Below are 27,999 nucleotides of genomic sequence, written 5' to 3'. Positions count from 1 at the left end.
GAGCCGAGATCGTGCCACTGCACTCTACCCTGGGTGACAGAGCAAGACACCATCCCCCACCACAAAAACAAAAACAAAAACAAAAACAAAAACAAAAAAAACCTTTGTTATTAACTTACCCTTATCCCTTCATTCAGCTTACACTAGGTATCTGTATTAGTTTCCAATTTTTTTTCTTTTTTTTTTTTAACAGATCACTTCAAATTTAGTAACTTCCAACAACACAACTTTATTATCTTACAGTTTTAAAGATCAGAAATTTGAAATTGGTCAGCAGAGCTGTATTTCTCCTGAGAGCTGTAGGAGAGAATGAGTTCCTTGCCTTTTTCAGCTTCTAGAGGCTGCCTTTTTTTTTTTCTTTTTTTAGTTTGTGGCAGCATCACTCCAATCTCTTCTCCCATGGTGGTGTCTCTTTCTCTGACTCTGGCTCAAATGTCCCACTCTCGTAAAGACCTTGGTGATTATGTTGGGCCTACCTGGATAATCCCAAGACAACCTCCTCATCACAAGATCCTTAATTTAATTGTGTCTGCAAAGTCCATTTTGCCATGTAAGGAAATAAATTCATAGATTTTGTTGGTTAAGAAATGGGCATATTTAGGGAAGACAGCCTACCTACCACAGTACTCAATCTGTTCAAGGCTAGAACAAGTCTAGAAAATTGTCCAGGAACTATTTATAGAATTTTTAGTTCTAGCTCAAGGACCTAGGGTTCGGATTCAAAAAATGACAATGGTATTCATGTAGTCCTTTGCCACGAATGTGTCTAAAATAATAATAAAAAGATCTCTCATTTTGTGAAATGCAGTAACCCATAAAAACGCCTTTACTGATTAGTCATGGACAAATGTGTCAGTTCCCAAATTGTGTTCACTTTGTGCAGCTCTGCTTATTTTTAGCTGTTTGTACACCTGGTTTCATAATTTGTCTATCTTCAGCCACTCCAATTCTAGTCTCTCTTGCTGTCTCACTTCCCTTTTCATGAGACCTCATTTGATTCTTCAAATGTGCCCTATTTTCTCCAACCCAGGACCTTTGCATATGCCTTCTTTTTTTGCCCGAAGGACTTTTTACCTCCCTCTTTAACTAATAATGGTTTTAAGAAATTTTTAAAGGCATAGAACCAATTAATTTCTCACCTTGTCTTTCTCTTTCTTTCATTAAGTAATCATTAGATTGAATTGATCACTCCAGTGTGTATGTTGGGCAAGCATAAGACAGAGGCCTCTGGTTACAGAATCTTAAGAGATGTTTTCCTCACTCCAAGCCCGGTCAGAGACAGGCAACTGTTCCTAGACTACTCTTCTACAAAACGATCAGCCATGTATGAGTTCAGACGTTATGTAGTGATCTCAATTCCAATTCTTCATTTTATATGAGTATAAAGGCCTCCTCTGCTTTCGATATGTGGGCATCAGAGAAGAAGTCCCAGAGATATAAAGCCCATAGTCTCTGTTGGCAGGGTCTGCTTCTGTTTACATTGTTTTGTGTTGTGTGTTGTCCTTGAACTTCATTTCTTTTGTGTTCTGTTCTCTTTTTTCTTTCCTTGTCTTCCTTCCTTCCTACTTTCTTCCTTCCTTCCTTCCTTCCTTCTTTCTTTTCTTTCTTTCTTTTTCTTTTTTGTTTTTGACGGAGTTTTGCTCTTGTTGCCCAGGCTGGAGTGCAATGGCACAATCTCACTTCACTGCTACCTCTGTCTCCCAGGTTCAAGCGATTCTCCTGCCTCAGCCTCCCGAGTAGCTGGCATTACAGTTGCCCTTCACCATGCCCGGCTAATTTTTTTGTATATTCAGTAGAGACGGGGTTTCACCATGTTGGCCAGGCTGGTCTCAAACTCTTAACCTCAGGTTTCCACCCACCTAGGCCTCCCAAAGTGCTGGGATTGCAGGCATGAGCCACCGAGCCCGGCCTGTCCTTGCATTTCTTATCAGCTGGGATTTCTCTTTTTTGCAAACTCAGCTATACATGTAAAAGGATGTTCGCTATATCTTATAGTACATTTCTAGATTGTTTGCTGAGCATTTCTCTGTTTTTCTTCCACATTCCAAGAACAAGAAGTCTTCAGCACTCATTTATTTTCATTTATGTTCTGTAGCTTAATTCTAAAAACCACATTGTCATCTCTACATCCTAGAGAAATAAAATGAAAGTCATATATACTCTAGAGAAAAAAATAAACTGGCTTATGGACAAACAGCAACAACAACAACAACAAATAAGAAAAATAACAAAATAATATCCATGGGAAGGCTTTATACTTCCTCTTTCTAGGTGTATTTGAGAGAGATTATATGTGATTGACATTACCATGCATTTTGTGTTTCAGCCATAGCGCCATTCAGAGAGCAGCTGTCACTCACAAGCTGGTAGCCTCCCAGACTACAAAGTGAGGAGGATAAAAGAAATACTATTTTAACTGAGGCAGGATGGAGAGGGAATTCATGCCAATGTATAAGATTTAGTGCATACAGAGGAACCCAGGGACAGACAGGATACTGGCATGCCTGAAACTCCTGTATCCTTATCTAAAAAAATAGTGGACAGTGTGTTGTATGCATAGCACATTAAGGTTACCTAGGAATTTTCATTGTTTATTTGCAGTAGACAGTAGACATATTTCCTAACAAATACGTTCTGTAGTGCTGAGCTCCATACATACTTTGCAGCAATTTTACATATCTTTTATTGTGGTTATTCCATATTCAATGGAGTGCTCAGAAAGAGAAATTTAATACTTAGAAATCATTTCTAAAATGCACAGAGTATGACACATCAGTTAAATTCAATTTTAGAAGAACAACAGGAAATAAATATGTAATTTAACTGCATATTTGCATATTTATTTACGTTTAAACACATTAGGTTACATCTTCTGGCTTTCATTTTACTCCACCCCACCTCAGTACTCTCTCCCTCTCCTTTCCTCTTTCTCTGTCTCTCAGCCATGTATCCTCCAATACCAAAATCTCACAGGAGGTAAGGTGATCAAGTTGACCAGTGAGAAAATTCCAGAGAAGGTGTGCTGTAATTCAAATAGATATTAGGGGGCTGCTTAATCATCTTTCTCACTGCCTAACTTAGTCTTAATAAGTGATTTAGGTGTCAAAGGAAATTTACAGTTGTAACATAATACATTTTTATCCATTTTTATGTTGGTAATAAACATCAAATAAAAATAAATTTTAAAAATATTTTCTTAATTTCTCAATCTTTACTCCTCTACAACTCTTTATTCATCTTGAAATTTCTGCTGCATGTATTGCTTGGCCAATATTTTATAAAGATTAGCATTTAAAACAGCATGTATGACATGCTGCCTCAATCTCAACTGCCTCAGCAGCACACTGGCACCGTGACATCTTAGTGTTGGCGAAGCGTCTTTCTCCTAACAGGGCACAGCTTTACCTGCCGTGAGGGTTCTGGGCTTGGTGGTTTTCCTTTGACTCAGCAATATTCAAGGACTAGTTACCTACCACTGAAAAAGAAACACCCAGTCCACTCTCTCCAGTGCTCTTCTGTCTTGAAAAGGGCCTTTCGCCCGTGATCCCTGGTAACTAGTTGTTTACACAATAGTGGGCCTATTTATTGAACACACTATCATCAAAGATGAAAAAACCAGCATTAAAATGACTAGCAGAGTTGAAGACTAGAGGCGGAGATGAGCAGAGCTAGCAGAAGAGAGGTCCTAGTGTAAAAAGAAATTTAATTTTAAAGTGTGTCTTTAAATACATATGACAGCTTGACCCAATTATTGTACAAACCAAGAAAACAAATAATTGTATACATGTTTGTGAGGCAAAGTGACGGGAAATGTATTTCTTTTTCTTTTTGATATGAAATATTTGTAAAAAATAATTGAAACATCACTGACTATTTTCAGATCAGTCTTGCTTTCTTTCCTTGTTTGAATTGGAAACTAAGACATCCGAGCTTGCTTTTCAGCTCTGTAATTAAATAGCTGTATGACCTTGGGCCTGTCATTCTGTCTTTTGAGCTCTTAGATTCCTAATCTATAAAACAAACGATTGGATAAAATGGTTTCAAAAACCCCTCCAGGTCTAAAATCACTTTATGTTGTGGAATAGTAAGTTGTTCAATTGTCTAGGGCCCTAGCAAAATAAAATCTTATTTTAAAGTATTTTCTTTTTCAAACTAATTAAAAAGAGGCAGTTTATTTAATGGCCTAAATCAGTGCTTTAAAAGCATTAATGTTCAGTTGAATCATCTGAGATTTGATGATGATGCAGATTGTCATTCAGCAAGGCTGGAGTGGGGCCTGAGAGCCTACATTTCTTTCAAGTTCCCAGGAGATGCTGACGCTGCAGGTTTAAGTAACACATTTTGATTAGCAAGGACCTAACTAACTGTGGGGATTCCCGCAGAGATATGGCCACACAGGTAGTTTCTCTGGAACATGCAGACATGATTATGATCACCCAATCAATGTTTTATTTTAAAGATAAAATTTAAATGTTTTTCTCCAGCTAACATCAAACAAAACTAAACCTTCAGAATATTTTTAATTAACTTTTTCAATACTTTATTTGCATTTAAAATTAAATAAATTTAGTTGTGCTACTTTTTATACAATTTAGTGATTTTTTTTTTAAATTGACTGTTTTGGTCTCCTGTCAGTAAAAATATGATGCTTTGTCTCAACTTGCATCTTCTCTCACCCCACAAAAGGACCTCAGGATGCTAAGTTCACTCTTTAGAAAGTCATCATAATGATGCAGCTGGGAATAATCACTGTATTAAAAAAAAACCTGTACATACTGGTGCTATGGGATTTATTTTCAAGTTCCATTAACATTTCTCCTTCCACTCAGTCTAATTTATGTCAGGTCCTGAACCTATGAATCTCATATTAATTTTGACAGCTGGTCTCTGCCTCAAAGCCAAAGAGCTGGAAGATGTTTTATTCACTCCATTCCCTTGACCCCCTACCTCCACCCTGCCCACACACTAGCTTCACTCTGCTATAATCAAAGTCAAAATGTAAAGACAACATGTTGTTAAGTCAGTTAATTAACATATTGCTTCTGGGATGAATTTTTTTGTTTTCCATTTGGTAATTATGCTCTATTCTTGAAGATAAAAATCTCTTCTGCACACTAACAACTAACATGACAGAACCTTTCTTGTAATTACTGCAGTGATTCTAACTATGTTAAGTACTTCCTAGACTCAGGCTCTTGTCAATAGGGATCTGGGTCCCTACAAATACTAAGTCTCATTTATTCCACCAAATAGATTCTCTTTCTAATGAAGAGCTGAGAGTTTATGCCAATTTAAGTTCTAGAATATTGTATTATCATTGTTGTTGTTGTTATTCTGATGGTGGAATAGATCCCAGAGGCTCTAATGGAGCTGGAGAGGGGAACTGGGGCTCTTGTACTAGAGAGAAGTTGTGAAACAAAAGAATCAGCTAAGAAACTTTTCTGAAATGCAGTTCTCAATTGTTATTTATTCTGTGTCAAGATATTCATGGCCTGAATTACGATGCATTAGGTCTGAGTAAGTTCTCCAAAACTCAGAATTTAACAAATATCATATGTGATTCTAATGCAGGTGTGCATGGACCATATTTTGATAATAATTTCACTTGTACCTTCAGTCTTGAAACATTGAATATGAAAACCAACGTCTGAAAATATGGGTGTTTAGAGTAATAGAGATTCTTAGTTATGTAGACTACTGCAACTTATAGTCAAACTTCAAATATAAATAAATTTAATACAAGTCTGTGTTTATCATGTAGCTGGACGCATATCTATCATTCCTTTAAAAGATGAGAATGACGCCAGCATTTTGTGTTGAGTTGAATTATTGAATGCAAAGCATAGAAAGACCTGTAAGTAAATGTTTTTGAAATTGAAGCTGTCACCTGTATTCGAAATAGATTTTTGACTCAATTTATTCTAGATACTTAAAGATCATCCTTCAGATATTGCCTACACACTCACACACACAGAGAGAAAGAGAAAGAGAGAGAGAGAGTCTATATACCCAGTATAAGAATGTACCACAGGTATATTAAAATGACCTATTTTTTTCATCTACATTAGAATTAAAATTACTCAGAGGGAAAACATTGAGTACCTTACACAGACCAGAAAATTTGTTGGTGACTTTATGATAATTTATGAACTAGGAAAGGTAGATCGGGTACTTTTACTAGTGTCACAAATCACAGAATATAAATTGAAAAAAACAAACAACCAAAAAGCATTTTTTGTTCTGGTAAAAAGCTTGAAACAGCGAATCTAGTTTCACCTCTTCATTGTAGACATTAGGAAAATAAGGTGTATTGATAAGTGACTTGCCAGTTGATGGAGAGCCAGAACCAGAGGTAAGCCTCTGAATTCCAGTCCATGGTTTCCTACTTCAGTGTACAATTGGTGTCTCTTGTTGTTGAACAGTAAATACATCATAGAACTAGATTTGTTTCAGTGCGCATTTCTTAAATGTAACTAAAAGTTTCTAAATGTTCCTAAAAGTGCTTGGAAAGAAATGGTATAAAATGTATGGGTATTATAAACACCAAGTTCATAATGATTATTCTGATTGGGAAGGACAGTGAAATAGGCATGTGAAATGACAAGGTTGTGCGTGGCCTTCAACTCTGTTAGGAATATTTTATTTATTTATTTATTTTATTATACTTTAAGTTCTAGGGTACATGTGCACAACGTGCAGGTTAGTTACATATGTATACATGTGCCATATTGGTGTGCTGCACCCAGTAACTCGTCATTTAACATTAGGTATAGGGACATGGATCAAGCTGGAAACCATCATTCTCAGCAAACTATTGCAAGGAATGTTTTATTTCTTAATAGGGGTTCCTGTGCATTTTCTAAAAAATACTGTAAGTAATTTCTAAATAGATTTTTAAAAAGACATAGTGTTCTCTGAATCTAAAATTGGTGTGGATTTTGATCTGTACAGTTAATGGGTCAAGACTTATTGTGATTACATTTAGACATATTTGCTCTCCCTCCTTCCTCAATATGCATTTGCATATTGTGTAAAAGATGTCATGTACTTCCAGTTATAAAAACACACACAGACTGGGCATTGTGGCTCACATCTGTAATCCCAACAGTTTGGTAAGCTGAGGCAGGAAGATCACTTGAGGCCAGGAGTTGAGACCACTGGGGCAACATAGCAAGACTCTGATTCTACAAAAAATAAAAGTAAATAAAATAAAATAAGATAGATAAAAATACATACCATAATACTACCCTGTAAACTTCTCTCCTGTGCCATATTTCTACCAAGGATTTATAATAATTGGAATACTATTTTCACCAACCACATGTAAATTTACTCTACCATTCCAAACAGGGTTATTTACCCCAAAATATTATAGGGTAAACCATCTCTCTTCTTAAAGAGATGACAGCAGGAAATAATATGACAATTTAAATAACAATGATGAGATTATATACTAATGTATTAAATGAAGATGCTATTAAATTTTTAAGAAAAAGAGTAGAAAATATAACAATATTGTAGTTGTTATTTTAAATCCAAGGGATAATAAAATATAAATTATTCTTTTTATTCTTTTTTAATAAAATTTTATTCAACACACAAAAAATTATGAAATCAAGTACAACTGATTATTGTCCCAATTTTGAGGAAGAAAAAAATTACATCACAGCAAAGGAAGTTCTCTATCTTCTTGGGCATTAGGTGTAGTGCCACCAATTGAAATTGGTGCCAAAATTATTTTCTGGCTATTGTAAGAATTTTAAATAGGCCTTTTCATTGAAAATCATTCCTTCCTTCAATTATCCTAAATATAAAATAAATTATGTAAAAAATCTATTTATAGGTTCTGAAGTCTCAAAAGAAATTCAGAAGATATTGCATATAAACTTCATTCTGCTTCTCTTTCAGCCACCATTTCTTCTTGAATCTCTCTGGGGATGAGGATGCCTACGATGTTCTGGTGCAGTGTATTCTATTATTGGGTAATGATAACTTAAAATGTTCTTCTTATATTGAGTTGAAATACTCCTCTTGTAATTTGCTCCTAGAGGTGTAATTCTGAATCATGATAACATTAAAAAAATCCTACCACCTTTCTTTTAAAGACTTTCCTTTTGTAGGATAAACAAAATAGTATGAGTTCCTTCCAATATTCTAATTCAATTAAATGTTGGCTGAAATCAACCGCCGTTCTCTTGAAGGTGCTCCATCTGTGTTTCTAAAGTAACATGTCTAACTTGAGAGTTAAACTTATGCCCAGGCACGTGAATTTTAACAAGGTTTTGTATTTCAAGCAATAAAATGGTAAATAGATAAGTCAACCTAGGATGCAAGACTCTAATCCCTCCTGCTGCTCCATGCATCTCTGCTTGGCCTGTGCATGGAGAAGACTGTCCAGGTCTTCTTGCTTTTTGCTACTCTAACCAGATGATATGTGAGTTTTCAGTCCCATATGTAACCCCAGACCAGATCTGGCGAGTAAATGCCTGGCCTAATAGTGCTTAGGTTCATATGAGCAAATATTACCACCAACAAAAACAATAGAATTACCTGCAAATTGTTGCCAACTATGATTTAATTAAAACTTCTATTTGGATATTTTACAGAATGTAAAACACATCACAAAATATTTTTGTAAACTTTCTATTTTGATATAATTGTAGATTTATACGTAGTTGCAATAAATAATATAGGGAGCACCTGTATACCCTTTAACTAGTTTCCACCGATGGTGATATCTTATATTACTATAGTACGATATCATAACCTGAGAATTCTCATAGAGAGAATCCATTCATCTTATTCAGATATCACTAGTTTAATTATGTGCTTGCATGTATTACCACAGTCAAAAAACAGAATACTTCCATCAGGAGGATCCCTTATGCTACTCTTTTATTGCTGCAGCCAATTCAATTCTTCCTACCATTCCTAAGCCTGGCAACTACTAATCTATTCTCCATTTCTGTAATGTTGTCATTTCAGTAATACTATATGACTAGAACCCTACAGTGTGTGTAATCTCTTGAGATTTTTTTTTCCCATTCACCATAAAGACCCATCCAGGTTGTTCTATGTGTCAATAGTTCTCTGTTTTTTTGTTCCTCTTTTTATTGCTGAGTAACATTCTATAGTGTGGATATAGTGTGGATGTATCACAGTTTGTTTAACCATTCATCCATTGGAGGACATCTGGGTTTAGCGTTGGGCTGTAATGCACTTTTTTATACAGGTTTTTGTGTGAATATCAATTTTCATTTCTTCAGGTTAAATGACTAAGAACGCAATCGGCAGGCCATATGACAAGTCCTTGTTTAGTTTTTAAGGACCTGCCAAACTATTTTCCAGAGTAGCTATACTGTTTGACATTCCCATCAGCGATACACATCTGATGCGGCATGTAAAGGTGTCTTCGATTCCAAGAACTCATTCCAAGAGCGTTTGACTATTAGCTTTGGTTATTATTGGCTTGTTATTTCAACCATCTCACCATTGGAATTAAAGTACCCTTCTAGGATTTTTTTTTGCTCGTTACATCCATGGAATGGATAGTGTGTTGTGCTGTCTAGACCCACTTCAGGGGTCAGGCTGAGACTATTGTCTACTAACAGCTCACAAATACAATAACTCTTTCTACGATTTGCTCTGGACTGAAGAGAGCTGCCTCACTGAAGATTATACCCCACCCCTTGTTGCAACCTGTTAAAAACTGCTTGCTGTGGGAGTACAATGACTTGGCCCTCCAGACTTTCTCTGGGCCGGCTCAGCTCCAGAGCATTCTATGCGATCATCTGAGTTCTCTGTTAGAACTTCATCACAGTTCAATTCCTCCCTATGCTCAGTTCAGCTTTCCTCACTTCTGGGAGTTGATCTTTAGCGCACACCCTCAAAAGTTCTGCTGCATGTAAATTCATCTCCTTTTCTAAGGAACCCAACCAATGACAGTTGATATTAGGGTACCAGGGGTAGTACAAAGACAGATACTAAAGTGGAATTTGAGAGGTGCATCACCTACAAGTTGGTAGGAGGAGGAGTGATAACCCTGGCAAGATATAGCAGTACAGTTGTCCAATGTTTCAATGATAGAGGACTGCGGAAGTATATTATTGGATGAAAAAGCTCTTCTGGTACAATATATCAGGTAATTGAGAGGTACAGGGAAGTAGTCAATAAAAGGATTATGGGATTGGTTGTCTGTTGCTGGGAGCTATTGATGCATTGGAGAAAGATAATGGAAGGCTAAATGTGATTAATCATTAAGAAGTTAAAAATCATAGGGTGCCCATGCCACTTTATAAACTTATTTAATCAGAATAGATGAGCAAGATTTGGCAAAAAGTTTAGAGGTCTGGAAAAATACATGGACAACAGATGATAAGACATAAAACCTATAAAGATTCAGATATCTGCCACATGAGAGGGACTACTAAGTGTTCAGAGGTTCAGAGCAGCAGTTGGCAAACTGTTTCTGCAAATGGTCAGACCAAATAGCTAAGATTTAAGGCTTTGCAGGCCAGACACTATCACAACTACTCAACTTTGCTGTTGAAGCACAAATATAGCCATACACAATTTGCAAATGAATTGGCTGTATGAAAATACAACTTTACTCACAATAAACAGGCAGTGGGCTAAATTTGGCCTGTGACAAGTAGTTTGTTGACCCTTGGTTTTGAGGGCAAAGTAAGGGACAAATTAATCCGTTTGAAAAGTTCCACAACTAGGAAGGAAGCACAATCTCTTATAGGCCTCTTCTGGGTGAAGTTAGCATATTCCATACTTGAGAATACTGCTGTGGTCTATTTACCTTGTGAAATGGAAGGCTGTCATTTTTGAGTGAGGTTTACAGTAGGAAAAGGCTCTGTAGAAGTTCAGACTATAGTGTAAGCTCTCCCAGCAGCACAAGACATATCTATGGTGAAAAAAACATGTCAAATGATCTTTAGAACATGCTCCAATAAGAAAATCAAAGCTAACCCAGCTAGTTAGTGGTGGAGTTGAGGTTTATGTATAGATTTGCCTGGACTGTGAGAACAGACACTTAATATTTCCTATATTCCCTAAAACAACAAGCATAGTCTTGCACAGCGTAGGAATCAAGTAAATATATATTCAACTGTGCCAATAGTTTTGTGGTTTAGGCAACTAGGGAGTATTTGTTAAGAATTGAATCCTCTTTGTGCCTGACACACATTGGCAAAAAAGAACTTTTTGTTAAACACATTTAAAGAAAGACTCAGGTGATTTTTTTTTTTAATTTGGAAATACACAGCTTCAGGATTAAAAGGATTCTAGTTTATGGGAAGAAGCTTCATTGGGAGTCACCGTTAACTTTAGGTTCAGAAATTATTAGTAAGAGTTTTCTTTTTACGGAGTCCACAGATGCATGGAGGTCTAACAAACTATTCTTTGCCACAAGCAAAGAACTGATTCTTTGTTTTTCTCCTTCCTTATTAACAGAAGGATTATGCTGTGTTTTTAGTCTGGTTTATAAAAAGAAAGCCATAAGGCTTTGCTCCTAAGTAAGATCACATTTGTAAGAAGATCCTTATTAATATTTGGAGAGTGTTAAATACTCCTTAATGAGAAGCAAGACTGGGCAGACTTATTAAGATAGCTGCTGCTTCCAAGCCCAGAGTACAGATCCAGAGGCAGAGCGAACTCTTGTTTCTGTTCCTTCTGGGATACCAGGAGTGTTCTAGCTGCCATTGGGGTAGAATTTGTATCAGAGTGGTCACAGAGCCTGCTGAATGAAGCTGAAGGAGGAAAAGATGTGTATTGATAATGCAAACATAACAGGAATAGCTCTTATTAAGGCAGATACGTCTGCAGGCAGCAGATGACAGTCAAATTTTATTACATTCAGAGTTTATATAACACGTGGGTTGTAACCTTTGGCCTTGGGTTCCTGGGTGGAAAAAGATGAGACAGTTAATATCTGTTGAGAGCATATTGTGTGCCAGGCACTGTGACCATAAACGTAATTATCATGCTTTATTTGCTGGTTGAGAAAACATAACTATCGTGCTTTATTTACTGGTTAAGAAAAAAAAAATTAAAGGCAATACTTTCCTCCTTTTAAGACCAGCTAGTTAATTTAGTTTATTCATTCCCTTCTCTTCACTACTAGCAGGAGGTCAGTTATAGGTCACAAGTGTATGACAGTATTTTCCAGGTTTCTCTTAATGGATCAGATTTTATCTCATGTTCCCTGTGATTGTAATAAAATTTGACAATGTACTGAATATTTTATATTTGGACTAAAAATTGCATTGCCTGGATTTTCTCTTGCTGTTGGAAATGTCAAAAAATTCAGAAACTTGCTCATGTACTTTTGGATGGAATGCATTGTAGGAAGACACTGAAAAGTTTGCTGGAGTGTCTGATTAGTCCTTATTTCCAGTGGTCCATATAGTTCTAATTCAATGTGGGCCAATGTGGTCTTTAGTTATGGGCCACACAGTTTCTGTACAAAGTAGCACTCAGTTTTTTCATTAAAATTTTTTTAAATTTTAATTGTAGTGAAATATTAAGTATTTTAAATATAACAGTAAAGCTTTGAAGGCATTAATTTAATGAACAGGAGAGTACTTGGAGCTATACACATCTACTGGGTCATGGCAAGGCCCATGGTAAAACAAATGGAGAGGTCAATCTAAAACTAGAGAGCAGCCGAGCTGAGGGTTCAGTGTGCATAACCTGTGCCACTAGTCTGGGTAACAGTGGGGTAGCATGGCACCTGAAAACAGGCCAAGGCTCAGGGTCACTTCTCCAGAGGTATGTAAAGTAGAAAGAGTACCTTTTTTTTTGAGACAGAGTCTCACTCTGTCGCCCAGGCTGGAGTGCAGTGGCACGATCGCCGCTCACTGCAAACTCCGCCTCCTGGGTTCCTGCCATTCTCCTGCCTCAGCCTCCCGGGTAGCTGGGACTACAGGTGCACGCCACCACGCCTGGCTAATTTTTTGTGTTTTTAGTAGAGACGGGGTTTCTCCGTGTTAGCCAGGATGGTCTCGATCTCCTGACCTGGTGATCCGCCTGTCTTGGCCTCCCAAAGTGCTAGGATTACAGGCGTGAGCCACCGCGCCCGGCCAAAAGAGTACCTTTTTTAACAATAAGTATAGGTGAATATATTAAAGATTCAGATTAAATAAATATACACTCAAGTCATACCTTGTTTCAGTATTAGGCCTGGTGTTGGACTGGACACACACACACACAGATGCACACACACATGCACTCTCTCTCTCTCAATCTATCCTCATATCAGCAAAGTGAAATGGACAGAGGTGATCCAACTTCACACCTCCTTGGAGATTGCTGAGGCTTCTTTCTGTATAAATATCAATTAGATAAAGTTGATTAATAGTGTTGTTCATTTCAATTATATCCTTGCAGATCGGCCTGATGATGGATTAATCAATTACTGGTAGAGATGTGTTGAAGTCTCCACCTATAACGGTGGATTTGTCTATTTCTCCTTGCAGTTCAGTTAGTTTTTGTCTCACATATTATGATGCCCTGTTGTTGATACATACATATTAAGAGTTGTTATATCTTCTTCGAGATTTGACACATTTATCTCTATGCAATGCCCCACTTTATCCCTGAGAATATTTCTTTCTCTGAGGTCATCTTTGTCTGAAATAAATATATCTATTCCAGCTTTCTTTTTATTAGTGTTAGCATGGTACATATTATGTATTTACTTTTGAGCTATCTGTGTTTTTATATGTAAGGTGGGTTTCTTGTAGACGATATATAGTTGGGCCTGTTTCTTAATACACTCTGATGATCTCGTTCTTTTAATTGGTATATTTAGACAATATACATATAAAATCATTATTGGTTTAGTTGCATTGATAGTTGCCATGTTTATTACAATGGTTTTCTATTTTCTGCATTTTTGTGTGTGTGACTTTTTAAAATCTTCCCCTCTTTTGCCTGTTGTGACTTTGAGCATTTTACAAGGTTCTATTTTCTCTCATGTTTTAGCATATCAATTATAATGCCTTAACAGAGCTTTTAATGGTTGCTATTGGCTTTGAAATATATATTTTCAGCTAATCCACTTTCAAATAACACTACATTCCTTCATGGGTAGCACAGGGACCTTGTAACAAAGTCCATGTGCTACCCATTTCTTCCCTTCTATGTTCCCTTATAACATGGCTGTCATTTATTTCACTTATCCAAATGCCATAAACATCCAATATACTGTTAATTTTCATACTCTGAATATGTATTTATTAGACCAATTAAAAATCAGAAAAATAAAATCTAAATTAACACAATTCGATTTAAAAATTACATTTTGAGCATTTCCTCTTGTAGAAAAATTGTTATGTTTAAATGCTGTGTCAGTATTGGGAAACCTTCTCCCTGAAGAACTTCCTTTAACATTTCTTGCAAGGCAGGTCTATGGGCAACAATTTTCTACAATTTTTGTTTTTCTTAGTCTTTATCTCCCTTACTTTTGAAGGATAATTTCATCATATGTATAATTCTTGATTTTTTTTCTATCAACACTTTAAATGTTTCATTGTAGTGTCTTCTTTTTTACATGGTTTCCAACAAGAAGTCTACTGTAATTTGTACCTTTTTTCCTCTATAAATAAGGCTTTTTATTTCACTCTGCTTCTTTCAAGAATTTTCTCTGTTTTTGTTTTTCTCAATTATGATATTGTATGCCTAAGTGTGTATATATATATATATTTTGTATTTATCCTGCTTGTTGCTCATTGAGCTTCCTGAATCTGTGGTTTGGTGTTTATCATTAATTTTGGACATCCTTAGTCATTATTATTTCACATATTTATTCCACACCGTTCTCTGTCTTACCCTTCTGGTATTCCAGTTATGTATGTCTTATGCCTTTTGAAATTGTCCCACAATTCTTGGATATCCTCTTTTGTTTTCTTTTTTTCTTTATTTATTTTTCTCTTTGCATTTCAACTTGGAAATTTTTTATTGACATATCTTCAGTCTCACTGACCCTTTTCTCGGTTGTTTCTGGTCTACTGATGAGCTCATCAAAGACATTCTTCATTTATGTTAATCTTTAAATTTATATTTTTTGGTTTTTTTTTTTTGACATTTCCACCTCTCTGCTTACATTACCCATCTCCTCTTGGGTGTTGTTTACTTTTTCTATTGAACCCTTCACTTATTAATTATAATTATTTTAAATTACCTAGCTGATAAATCCAATATCCATACCATATTTGAAGATGGTTCTGATACTTGGTTTATCTCTGCAGATAATGTGCTTTTTTTCTTCTTATAGAATGGTTTATACTTTTTGTTAAAAGTTAGGCAGGATGTATGATGTAGTAGAAGATGTAAATAGTTCTACAGTGTGAGATTATATGTTTACCTGGCTAGGAGCTGGCCCGTGTTTAATGTTTGCTGTAGCAGTAAGTGCCAAAAGTTTCCATTTTCCCTATTGTTCTTGTTTTGTCTGTCCTTTTTGGGGGTTCGTGGGGGTTCCCTAAAAGCTCTTTCCTAAACGGAGTCTGTGTCTTGAAGCTCTTTCAGTCATAATCCACTATTATTATATTGGAAACCTGTTGATGTATTGTTAAACAATAAGGGAGTGAAAACATTCTATAATCTTTTGATTAAATCTCAGCCTTTTGGAGAGTCTTTGTCTCCGAACTATAATCTTCACAAGTGTTTCTTGGCTTTTTTGTCCCCCCCTTTAGATGAGACAGAAAGGCAAAGGGGGCTGGAGGTGACCCTACCTTAGGTCATTTAGCACCCCAGTAAAGTCTTTTCTATTGGAGAGCAAGTCTTCACTATGAAGAACACTTTATAAATACTTCAAAATGGTTAGTTTCCCTCTTGCCTGTCCAGACCTGTCAGTGGATTTTTCTTGGCTCATTTTGAGAATCTTGTAGGGTTCCTAGAGGTAAAACCCATGTAAATATGGGGGCTTCACTAACATTATGGCCACCAAGAGTTTCTCTCTCTCTCTCAAATTAGTCTGCATTCAGCCTCCAGGAATTCATAAAAATTATCTTTTAACCACTACTAGAAGTTCATGGGCCATTGGCTTTTGCTCCAGAAAAATAAATCTTGGCTGTGTCTCTCTTGATGTGCCTGTGTCTTCAGATTTTGTGGTGATGCCCTTTGACCTCAATTCTCTAATATGTCCAAGAAATGTCATTGATTTTTAGTTTGTCTAGCTATTTCTTGTTATAAGGGTGGGAGAAAGGATTTCCAAACACTTTGTATGTCAGAGCTGAAACTGGAAGTCCAGAGTTATTTCTCTTGTTTAGAAATTAAACTCTAACCTTGCATCCCAGCTGCAGCCGTAGCTATGATACATGGTGGTATGTGTGTGAGGCACTGTGTTAGGAAACTTAATTCCAAAGCACAATATTATGAACTATCAGCGTGATCTGTGAATAAGTTACAAAACCTCTCTCTGAGCTTCAGTTTTTCTGTCTCTAAATCTACTAATATTTGCCTAGATTGGTTGTTGCTTTAGGTAAATCTTAGTAAAAGACCTTGTCTTTGGTTAAAAAAATAGAAACTCTAGAAAAGTATAAAATAATATTACCAAATATTTATTAACTCAGTGTTAAATTTGAAGTTCTGTGATAATTTTAATTTCTAAAAATTTAAATAAGCCATTCTTAGTAATTTATGTATCAAAGAATACTGGGCTCTGGAGTCCTAGATATCTAATAAGAAGATTATGGTATAAACCATGTTTTAAAATTGATGCTTGCAAGAGACATTCCCTTGTCATCTTCTGATTCTTACACATTTTGAATATAGGATAAAATATAGATAAGATTTAATATATACAGGATAAATACATATAGGATAAAATGTATTCAGGTGTTCAGGATATTTTCATCCTGAACAGAGGATAAAATATTGCTCAGGATTTACAAAAAGGTAATTTCTCCTTTTGTAACATTTTACATTTATAATTAATACAACATATATAGTAAGATAATTTTCTCTAGGTATTACATGCCATGTCAAAGTTAATTATTGTAATTTTAACTATGGACTACTTTTAATCACTTAATGTTAATTATTCATTTTTAGTCTTTTTGCCAACTGTTTTTCTGTCTATCAAAAAGAAGATAACTCAAAATTTCTTTAATGGTGTTCTGTTCTCATCTTTTAGAAAGATTCTTATCATGGCATCAGCTGTGATTCTAAATGCACTAAGGAAATGTGAATAATATTCAAAATTCTTGGAAAAATGTTTATAACACATCAAATGAAAAACAGTACATTTTTTGTCTTCATAAATACAAGCTCCACAACTTGTATACAATTTATCCAATGTTATTTAGGACAAATGACTTGCCTTCCACTAATGATATAAAAGAAAATAAAACCAAATTCCTAATTTGAAGAGGAGTGCACCTAATATAGAGAAATACGTATGATGTAATCATATATTGTGATATGTTCTGTTCTCGCTCTCTCTCTCTCTCTCTCTCTATATATATATATATATGAATGCTGTTTGAAAATAATTTACACAAAGAGGATTAAAGTGAGGTAAGGGAAGCTTCACAAGGGAGAAAATATGTCTTAAAGAACAATGTTAGTTGCAAAGATTGAGAAAATAAAGATGGTAACTTCAGGTACCATCAATACAACTGGTATTAGCTGGTGTGGAAGAAAAGTAGGGTAGTGGTAGGTAAAGCTGTAAAAATAGGCAGAGACCAAATAATAAACAGCTTTATATGCTGTATGGATAAATTCTATCATAGTATATCATCAAATGTTTAAAACAGGAGTTTAGGAAAAAGTGGTGAATATGGTTCAATACAGTTTTTGGAATTACTTTTCTTTAAGGGATTTATTTTTTCTTCTAACCCAGTGGACTGTTGCCTTGTTTTATTTTTAAGGGTTTATTTATTTTTTAAAAAAAGAGGTAGAAGTTAATAATAAACAATATCTATATTTTGAGATGTTTTAAAATAGGAAGGAAATACAAAAGCGGTTATGGAGTGTCTTTCCCTGAGAAATCTGAGACTAAGAGAATCTTCTCTGTTAGAGAAATTTTAAGGAAAGCTGACTAGAGATAGGTTAATGAATGTTGCTAGTGAATGACCTTACTGGGTCCTCCAACTAAATGTTTCAGTAATTCTGTGATTTTTACAGTTGCAAACAAGCTTTGCCAGTTCATGATAAAATTTGTAAAGCAGCTTATGGTTTGCAAGGATTAGTGGGGCTCTGTGCGTCCACGGATTAGCCTTTATGTTTAATGTGCTTGCCCTCACAGACAGAAATCACATTGCTCCTTCAGCTTCAATAGGCTATGCACTGTCAATTATTTTTCCAGTCCTGGCAATACTGAACTCTTTATTGTAGTCAAGGTCATACACATTGTTGCTAGCTGGCAAATGCAGAAAAAGGTGATTTTGTTTACCTTCCAAGAGATGATTAGGAGGAAGTTCATAAAGGCACAGAATCTCTGAATGGGAAATTTTCTTAGGGTTACTTAATTAGATCTTTAGTTGGATTCAGAATCTGTTCAGGGTCTCATCTGATCATATCTTTGAAAAGATGAGATAGCATTGAAATTTCTCATGGGGAATGCCTGAGGACAATCTTTGTGCTTGCTCAAATGTACTGAAGTGTTATTTCAGGTCACCCTTTGGAACAAGGGTTTAGATGATCCCCAAAAAGGAAAATAGAAAACAAAAGGGGGAAGAAATTCTGAAAGGAAAAAGCTATGGAGCAGAAAAACAAAAAATAAATAAAGATAATGCATGTTCAATTACTAACCCTCCAGGGCACTAATATCAAAGAGTGTCCTACACCTAACAGAGGTATGCATATTCATGGACTTAAAATGCATTCCAAAATCACTCAAATTTTTCCATAGATACCCTTGTGGAGGTTCCATATAGGCAGAGCTTTGATACCTAGTTCAGGTCTCCAACCACCTTTAAAAATCTGACAGAGAGGGAAAGGAGCCTTGTTACTCACACATTTAAAAGATTAGTATATCTGTAAAGCAAAAATTTTAATCCACATTTATTAGGTAGCCCCAAATTTATTTTTCACATCTTACTGCTAACATGTATCTGTTTCATGTACATAAAACTGTAGGTGTCAGATGAGTCAAAATGGCCATTCTTGGGAGGCTGTAGTGTGAAATGTTGATTCCCAGGGAAGCACTGTCTGGTAATTAACCGTAATTGTTGGTATAGCAATCTCTCCCTAACCGTGTTAAAATGGCTCATGAACTTCCCACAAGAATCTGTAATGATTTGTTTACTTGTTGTCATTGATATCCTATTGCTCCATCTCTTCCCCTGTTCATTTTATTCTTCAATCTGAAGAGGCTGTGGGGGCCTAAGACCCAAGTACCATTCAGCTGAATGCAAACTGTATAAATTCTAATTGTATAATATTGTGATATTTATTTTTATTTCCAACTGATAAATGGTTACAGATCATATTCCTAAGTTTTTATATCTCTAAAATTTAAATACACTGTAAAGATTCTTAAAGACTTACAATACTCTGTATCCTTCAGCCTTTGTCATCCAGATTGGATCTTGTATGTAGCCCCTTTATATACATATCCTCCTAGAGATGTTGAATTTTGGATTTTAGAAAGATCTTGCTTTTCTTATTGATTTGAGTGAATGTTTGATAATCTAAATAGAATGTTTCTTAGTATTTTCAGTAATACATATTTTAAAACATTTATGTAGTTTACTTTTCTTTCTTGTTTTGAGGATTAAGACAAATGTTCTCTGTTATATTTCCACCTTGTTTTTTCTTATATTCCATTTGGATGGTTGAAATGCATGGCTTGACCCATATTCTGCTACAAAATGACCAGAATATTATCAGCAGAATTTTCATAAAAAAGAAAAATTTAGGTAGTGAACCAATTGCAAAGCAAAATTTGAGTGCAGAATAGTGGTATACTTGAGCCTTTCTGTGCTATATAAAGGACTCTCCTAGCACTGATAATAAGGGAAGTTGTAAAGTCATTCGCTACCTCTCACTATTAATAAATGCCCAGCAAGACAACAAGAATGAAAGTTGGCTGACTTGATTAAAAGGGACATTGATCTTTGGAGAGAGAGCTCAGACATGGAGATGGAATTCAGGGGTGTCGGTCTCTAGATTGTTTGTTTTTTTCCCTGCTGTTTTGTCTTGGAAAGTCTGTGATGACTGGAAAAATTTCCAAATTTAAATCTGTAGAATTTGAATTCTGGGGATTCTGAAAAAAAATTAAGAAAAATTAGAATTAGGGAACTATGGAACTTCACTTTGTATAGCTTTTGAGTGCTTATAATTATTAAAATCAAACAACTCCATTCTACCTTTCATGTGAAAAATGTGTGCCAGTAGTTTGAGAAAGTTTTATATAATTTGCCTGATAAGCTTACTTCTTTCCCTTAAATAACTTTTTCTATGACACTCTTTGTATACGAATTAGTTTGACCTCCAGGGAACTCACTTCAGTTTGCAGAATTGTGTTTGGGGGATCTGTATGGAAGGATTTGTCAAGGTAACTGCAGAGGGAGGAGGCTCTATTGCCAGAAGCTGATTCATTAATTTTCAGACAGATTCATGGTTTGTGAATCAACAGACGAGAATGCTCTTGGCTAGAAATGAGAGAGATTGCAATAGGTTCAGTGACAGGCATCTGTTATGTCTGCCAGGGAGCTGTACAGTTCAGTCTTCAGTGATTTCATCCTTCTTATATTTCTAGAGTTGAATACAGATGTTATTTAAATTGAGTTGAGCCAGAAGAGGTTTTTTTTAAACAATAATTGTGACCTTATCATTTTCTATCAGTAGTGCCATCTTACTAGTGTGGTACTGATATTCTAATAGTTAATGTATGTTGTATCTATATGACTACTTTCCTAGCTAAGTCAGTTATATGTTAGTTATAAATGATAGCTATATCAGATGGATTGTTTGACTGTAAGAAACAGAAACCTACCGGACCTAACTTAGACTAAAAGAATAATGTGTTGGTAATATGGTAGGCAGCTTTTAAAGAATCAAACAAAAGAAAATGAGTTACCAATACTCAAAAAAAAAAAAAAAAAGAAAAGAAAAGAAAAACAAAGTAGTTCTTTAAAACCGCTGATTGATCCAGCTTTGTCAGGTGGTCTTCTCCCCAGACTAGGAGGGGGTGCATTTGTTGATGTTGCCACCAAGATCACACTCAATGTTGCACAGGTAGTTTCCTAAATGAATATTGAGGTGCTTTTATCAAAAGAAAGAGGAATGGGTGCTGACAGTGTAAAACAACAGATACCCACTTACTAAACCTGTAACTGCAATTCTCAATGAATGTCTATGAAGAGAGTTTAGCATTAATCTCAAGCTTCACATTCATTCCTTCATTCATTCAAGAAATATGTGGATGCCTCTTTTTGCCAGGTCTTATCCGTGAAAAGACAGATATAGTCCCAACTCTCATCAGATATCTCTTATAGATATATCCTCTCTTTCTATTCCCTCTCTGGCTTTATTGAGGTACAACTGAAAAATTAAAATTGTACATATTTAAGGTGTCCAACTGATATTTTTAGATACATATATATTCTGATATAAAGACCAAATCAAGCTAAGTAACATATCTATCACCTCACACAGTTACCATTTTCTTTCTTTCTTTGTCTAAAAAATCTTTTTGTGATAAGAATACTTAAGATCAACCTTCTTAGGAAATTCCAAGTACACAATACAGTATTGTTAACTGTAGGCACATTACTGTACATTAGATCTCCAGAAACTATTCATCCTGCATAACTAACAATTTGTATCTTTTGATCAATGTACCTCCATTTTCCCCTCCCCCTAGACTCTAGGGGTCTAGACCTCTATAATAATAGACCTCTGTAAGTCTATTTTAGAGTGGCTTATTTCACTTTTCATAATGTCTTCTAGGTTTATACATGTTGTCACAAATGGCACAATTTCCTTTAATTTTAAAGTTGAATAGTATTCCATTGTTTATGTATGTGTGTGTATATAATCACATTTTCTTTATCCATTCCTCTGTTAATGAACAATTAGGAATATATTGCTATTGTGAATAATGCTGAAATGAACACAGGAGTGCAGATATCTCTTTGAGATAATGATTTAGTTTCCTTTGGGTTTATATTCAGAAGTGAGATTGCTGGATTATAAAGTAGTTATTTTTTTTTTTTTTTAAGAGACAGCATGTTGGTCTGTCATCCAGGCTGGAGTGCAGTAGTATAATCACAGCTCACTGTAACCTCAAATTCCTGGGCTCAAGCAATCTTCCTGCCTCGGCCTCTCAAAATATTGAGATTACAGGCATGAGCCACCATGCCTACTAGTAGTTATTTTAATTTTTATTTTTTTAGAAACCTCTTTATTGTTTCTCATAATGGCTATATCAATTTACATTTCCATTATCAGTGTACAAGGATTTCCTTTTATCAACATTCTCACCCACACTTATCATTTTGATAATAGCTATTCTAACAGATGTGAAGTGATAGCTCATTGTGGTTTTAATTTGTATTTCCCTGATGATTAGTGATGTTGAATACTTTTTCATACATTTATTGGCCGTTTATATGTCTTCTTTAAGAAGTGTCTGTTCAGGCCCTTTATCCATTTTTTAATCAGGTTGTTTTTTGTTGTTTTATTTTGTTTTTGCTATTGAGGTGCATACGTTCCTTATATATTTTGGATATTAACACCTTATCTATGTTTGTCAATATTTTCTTTCATTCTGTAGGTTGCTTTTTTCACTGTACTGACTGTTTCCTTTGTCTGTGAAGAATCCTCTTAGTTAGAAGCAATCCCTTTTGTCTGTTTTTGCTTTCGTTGCCTGTGTTTTTTTTTTGTCATATCTAAAAAAAATTGTTGCCCAACCCAATGTCAAGAAACTTTTTCCCTATGTTTATCTAGTTTTCCCTATGTTTAACTTTTTCCCTAGTTTTGTGGATTCAGGTCTAGTGTTTAAGTCTCTAGCCTATTTTTAGTTGATTTTTTAATATAGTGTGAGATAATGGCCTAATTTATAAGATAGCAAATTCAACAGCACATTAAAAGCATTACATAAAAAAAAGCATTACATAATATGTCTGAGATTTATCTCTTATATGCAAAGATGCCTCAACATATGCAAATCAATCAACCACATTAACAGGATGAAAGAAAACAAAACACATGATTATCTCAATAGATGCAGAAAAACATTTCTCAAAACTCATTTTATTCAAAACATTCATTTATATGGAACTCTTAACAAAATGGGCATAAAAGGAACTTTTCCCCAACACAATAAAGTCCATATACTAAAATCCCACAGCTAACATCATAATATATAGGGGAAAATGTAAATATTTTCCTCTATGTCCTGGTAGAAGGCAAAGATACTCCCTTTTGCCATTTCCATCCAATATAGTACTGGATGTCCTACACAGAGCAATAAGACAAATAAATGAAATAAAAGGTATCCAAGTAAAGGAAAAGGAATGAAAGGAAGAAAGAAGTAAAACTATCGGCTTGCAAATGACATGATCATATACTTAGAAAACCTTATAGACTCAACAACAACAAAAACAACAACACCAACAACAAACAGAACTAAAGAATGAATTCACTAAAGTTGCAGGACACAAAATCAAAATATCAAAATCAGTCATGTTTCTATATAAAAACAATAAAGTATCTAGAAAGGAAATTACGACAATAATCCTACTCACAATAGCAGCAAAATGATAAAATACTTAGGAATAAACAGGGAAAGAGATGAAATTTATGTACTGAAAATGATAAAACATTGATTGTGTCTTCTATAATGGAATAACTAGACAAAAATGGAAAGACATTCTGTGTTTATGGATTGTAAAGATTGATATTATTAAAATATTCATACTACCCTAATTGATTTACAGAATCAATGAAATTTCTATCAAAATCCCAATGGCATTCTTTACAGAAATATATATTAAAAAAACAATTCTCATAGAACCACAAATTCTAAGTAACCAAAACAATCTTGAACAGAAAGAACAAAGCTTGAGGCCTCACATTTATTAATTTTAAGATATACTAAAGAGCTATTGTAATCAAAACAGTATTACACTGTTTTGATGGCACTGGCATTAAAAAAGATGTGTAGACCAATGGAACAGAAAAGAGAACCAAGAAATAAATCCACACATCTACAATCAACTCATCGTCCACAAAGTTGCCAAGAGCACAGAATGGACAAAAAGATGGTTTTTTCAGTGTGGCACTGGGAAAACCAGATATTGCCGTGCAGAGATACAGTGTCTCTTTACCAAATACTGTCACTGACTACCATCAAATAAAACATTATTAGGTGGAATCAACATAAAATGTTTCTGATGTCACCTTTATTTTCAATTAATTTTAATTAGTAGATAGTGGGTAACCACAAAAGTAATGATATAAATACAACTGTCTTGAGGGAATATTAATCTGATGGTGGTCTGAAGAATAAACTCTTAGGGAGAGTGACAGAGAAGGCTAAAATGCCAAGTAATTAACAGGAGATTATCAACTGCTTTCATTCTGATAGAGTCCAGAGAAAAAATCACAATAATAAGTTTAAAATATTAATACTTAGAGTTTAAGTGATTTATATGCATAAATTTATCCATTCCCATAATTATTTATATTTTCTATATTTATTCAACTGTACAAGGGAGGTAATAGATAAGGTAATTGAGGTAGAAAAAGATTTGCCTTAAATTTCTTATTTAGTGAATGGAGGAGGTAAGATCAATATAGATTAACCTACCAGCACTTTGATTCTTTAACATTCTGTAGCTATTTAACTATTGGTAGGTAGAGAGAAGTGAAAGGGTATATTATGAAGAAAGCAGAGAGTAGGCAATAAATCTCATATTTTTGACTAGGACTAGCTATGGGGGATGACAGTTAGGTTTCCTTGTCTCAATTAAAGCTGGATATCAGCAGGGAATAATTCTTTCCTGAACCTTTGTGACACAAACAACTATTAATATAGCTTTTATCAATAAGTTTAAAAAAATAAATTTATGAACATTAACCTAATTTTTAATAATAAAAAATCTATGATGGAAAATCAGATTAAGCAGCTCAGATCTTCTGTCACATCTACTGATTAATTCTCAGGAGGAAGTGTGCATATGAGTTTGAATTTTATTTCTTAATATTTGTTTTTGTGGGGAACTTTACGCAAACAATGGGATTCTCTGTACTGGTCCTTTTTGCATTTAAATGTCTCAATTTAAAAATTTTGTTTGATTTTGAATTAATAATAATTTTCTTTATTTGGAATCTTATTACAAATTTATTTATCACGTTTCCTATTTCCATTTTCCATTTCCCAGCAAGCCACACTTATTTTTCAACAGGGTAGGCAATAATCTATTAAACCACATTTCCACCTTTGTAAATATCAAACACTTGTGGTTCCCTAAGTAAAGTTGACCTTTTTTGAAATTATTATTGACTGTGGCATCTAAGGAAGAAATATAGGAAGAATAAATGAAACATTTATAAAACAGAATTTTTATACATTCATAAATAAATATTATAAATATAATTACTCTTTAGTTCATAATGCTGCAATGAAAATGACAATATCATGTGTTCATCTGTTTTTCCAGTTTCTCCTCTGCAACAGGGAAGGAGTAAGAAATTGTGGATTTCACAGTAAGACAACAACAAAAACCACAACCACCAATATTTTCCCACAGTGTTAATATTGATTGGCTACTTGCATAATCATTTTTTCTACCAACATAAAAAAATAACAAATCAATTTTTCCTATTCTATTGCAAAATATAAGAAAAAAAAGTTGTGAGGATTTTTTTTGTTTTGTTTTTGTTTTTGTTGGTATTTGCCAATCAATACAGAGAGGCAATATGCAAAGGAAAAAACCATTATCTTTGAGTGAAGATGAGAAGAGACTTTATGTTGCAGGACAGAGATAATAGACTGAAAGGAAGGAAGGCTCAGTATTGCAGAAAGTGGGGCTATGGGATGGGAGAATGAAATGATCTTTGCTTATTTGATTTATAATATTAGGTTCAATGGCTGCACCTTTATGGTGCTACAAGTCTTTGCTTAGAATATATTTGTAAACAACGATGCCTTTGTTTCATTGAAGTCTCACACTGAAATCTTACTTGCTATGGTTTGAATATGTCCCCTAAATTTAACGTGTTAGAAACTGTTCCTTAATTCATGTGTTGATTGGAGATGAGGCTTTGGGAGGCAATTTGGATTAGATTAGATCATCAGGGTGGGGCCCCCATGATGGGACTTGTAGCTTTATAAGAAGAGGAGGAGAGACGTAAGCTGGCATGTCCTTGTCCTCTTGTCAAGTGATGCCCTCTGTCATGTTATGCCAGTACAAAAGCCCTTTCCAGAACCTGCTGCCATGCCCTGGGACTTCTCAGTCTTTGGAACTATGACACAAATAAATTTCTTTTCTTTATACACTACTCAGACTCAGTTACGCTGTCATAGCAATAGAAAGCAGACGAAAACACCATAAAACTCTTCTGACCTTGAGAAACCAAATATTATGAGAATTAAGCATGTTTTTATACACTAATGGAATCTGAAGCCAAGAATCTGAAACCACATTCATAGAAACTCAACAATTCTAAGTACCCTCCTACTGACTAAATGAAGGGAAAGGCATGGAACTACATTTACAGGCTGTGTAGACTGTGTAAGCACACAAGTCAAAAGTGTGGAGGATAAATAATCTTTGTCAAAGCCAGGGAAAAGACCTAGGTCCTCCAACTCATCTTTTCCCCTACAATTGATATTTCTTTTTATTTCCCATTTTCAGGCTACTTTCCCAGATAAAAAGACATAATTAAGTTTGACAAGAAAGCATTCTTTTTGGATAAAGAGAAATGTTTTAATACTCTCACACGTTTCTACTTTATTCCTTGATAATTCATGATGTTGACACACAAAAGTGTGACTAGAGAAGGATAACCAGTATGATAAAGAATTAGCCAATCATCATCATGTATAGAAAACATATAAAAGGACAGGGAGTGAGTGGTTTAAAGAAGGGAGTATATTAAAAGCTATCTATGATCACTAGGCTGTCCTTAGAAAGATGAAAAATGCTTATGTTGGGCAATATCAGAAGATAAAACTATTCTAGGGACATGCAGTTTACAGCATGATTTATTTCACTTCAATATAATGGATTATATATATATATATAAAATTGTGCCATTATTGGGCCTCATATTCATTTATTATTCATTAAGTAACATTTATTTACTGCTGGGTATGAAAATTAATAAAACATGGGCTCTACTATGGTGAAATTATGCTCTATCCAGAGGAAAGGCACAGTATCATACATATAGTAGAGGGTGGTTAGGACTGTAATAGAGATAAGTACCAAATGATCCTTTGACACTTCACAGGCAGCAAATGTCTAGATATCATGAACTTTGACTCATAATCTGTCCCACTACCTAGCTTTGTAAAAGAGAATGCTCAATATTTGAATGAAGTAATTAGATCCATCCATCAAAGAATGGACTACTTTGTGTACATTGTACATGTGTACTCCCTCCTAGGGAATATTCAAGAAGCAAGACATAGCCTAGTTTGAGATGCAGTGGAAGTCATTTCAATATTGGTGAGAAGTTTGAAATAGAAGAATAACCAGTAAAAAGTCTCACAGCCTTAAGTTTTTGTGGGTCTGTCACTAACATAGAAAAATAAAAATTCATTCTTCACTTTCTTACCATCCCAGCCTTAATAAATGTATTTCTTTATGAAGAGCTCAGGAGATAATCTATTAATAGATTTTCATACTGTTAAAATTATGGGAACAATTTAAATGTTAAGTAGGTATTATAAAAATAATTGGATATTGATGAAGTCTAATTATCATATTTTATTATTAAATTGAAAACATTTTCTCCAAATAATGTAATGCCTATAAGAAAATAAGGATTGAAAACCAAAGCAGCCAAGTATTCCCCTCACATTGACTATGT

The 27,999-nt window shown here is 34.7% G+C and overlaps 1 long non-coding RNA gene across 1 annotated transcript in view; it reads right to left on the bottom strand.

The window, feature by feature from the left end:
• Positions 1-19,908: 19,908 nt before the first annotated feature.
• LOC129532543 (uncharacterized) overlaps positions 19,909-27,999 on the bottom strand; it is a 262,209-nt gene continuing 254,118 nt past the window's right edge. Inside the window, exon 3 of the long non-coding RNA XR_008678302.2 lies at positions 19,909-20,218. This is a non-coding gene — a long non-coding RNA (uncharacterized lncRNA). The remainder of the gene's footprint in view (positions 20,219-27,999) is intronic.

This window comes from Gorilla gorilla, chromosome 2 (genome assembly GCF_029281585.2).
Source record: "Gorilla gorilla gorilla isolate KB3781 chromosome 2, NHGRI_mGorGor1-v2.1_pri, whole genome shotgun sequence".
Classification (NCBI taxonomy): Eukaryota; Metazoa; Chordata; class Mammalia; order Primates; family Hominidae; genus Gorilla; species Gorilla gorilla.
The sequence above is the reverse complement of the archived record's forward strand: the minus strand, read 5'-3'. Positions and strand labels throughout refer to the sequence as shown.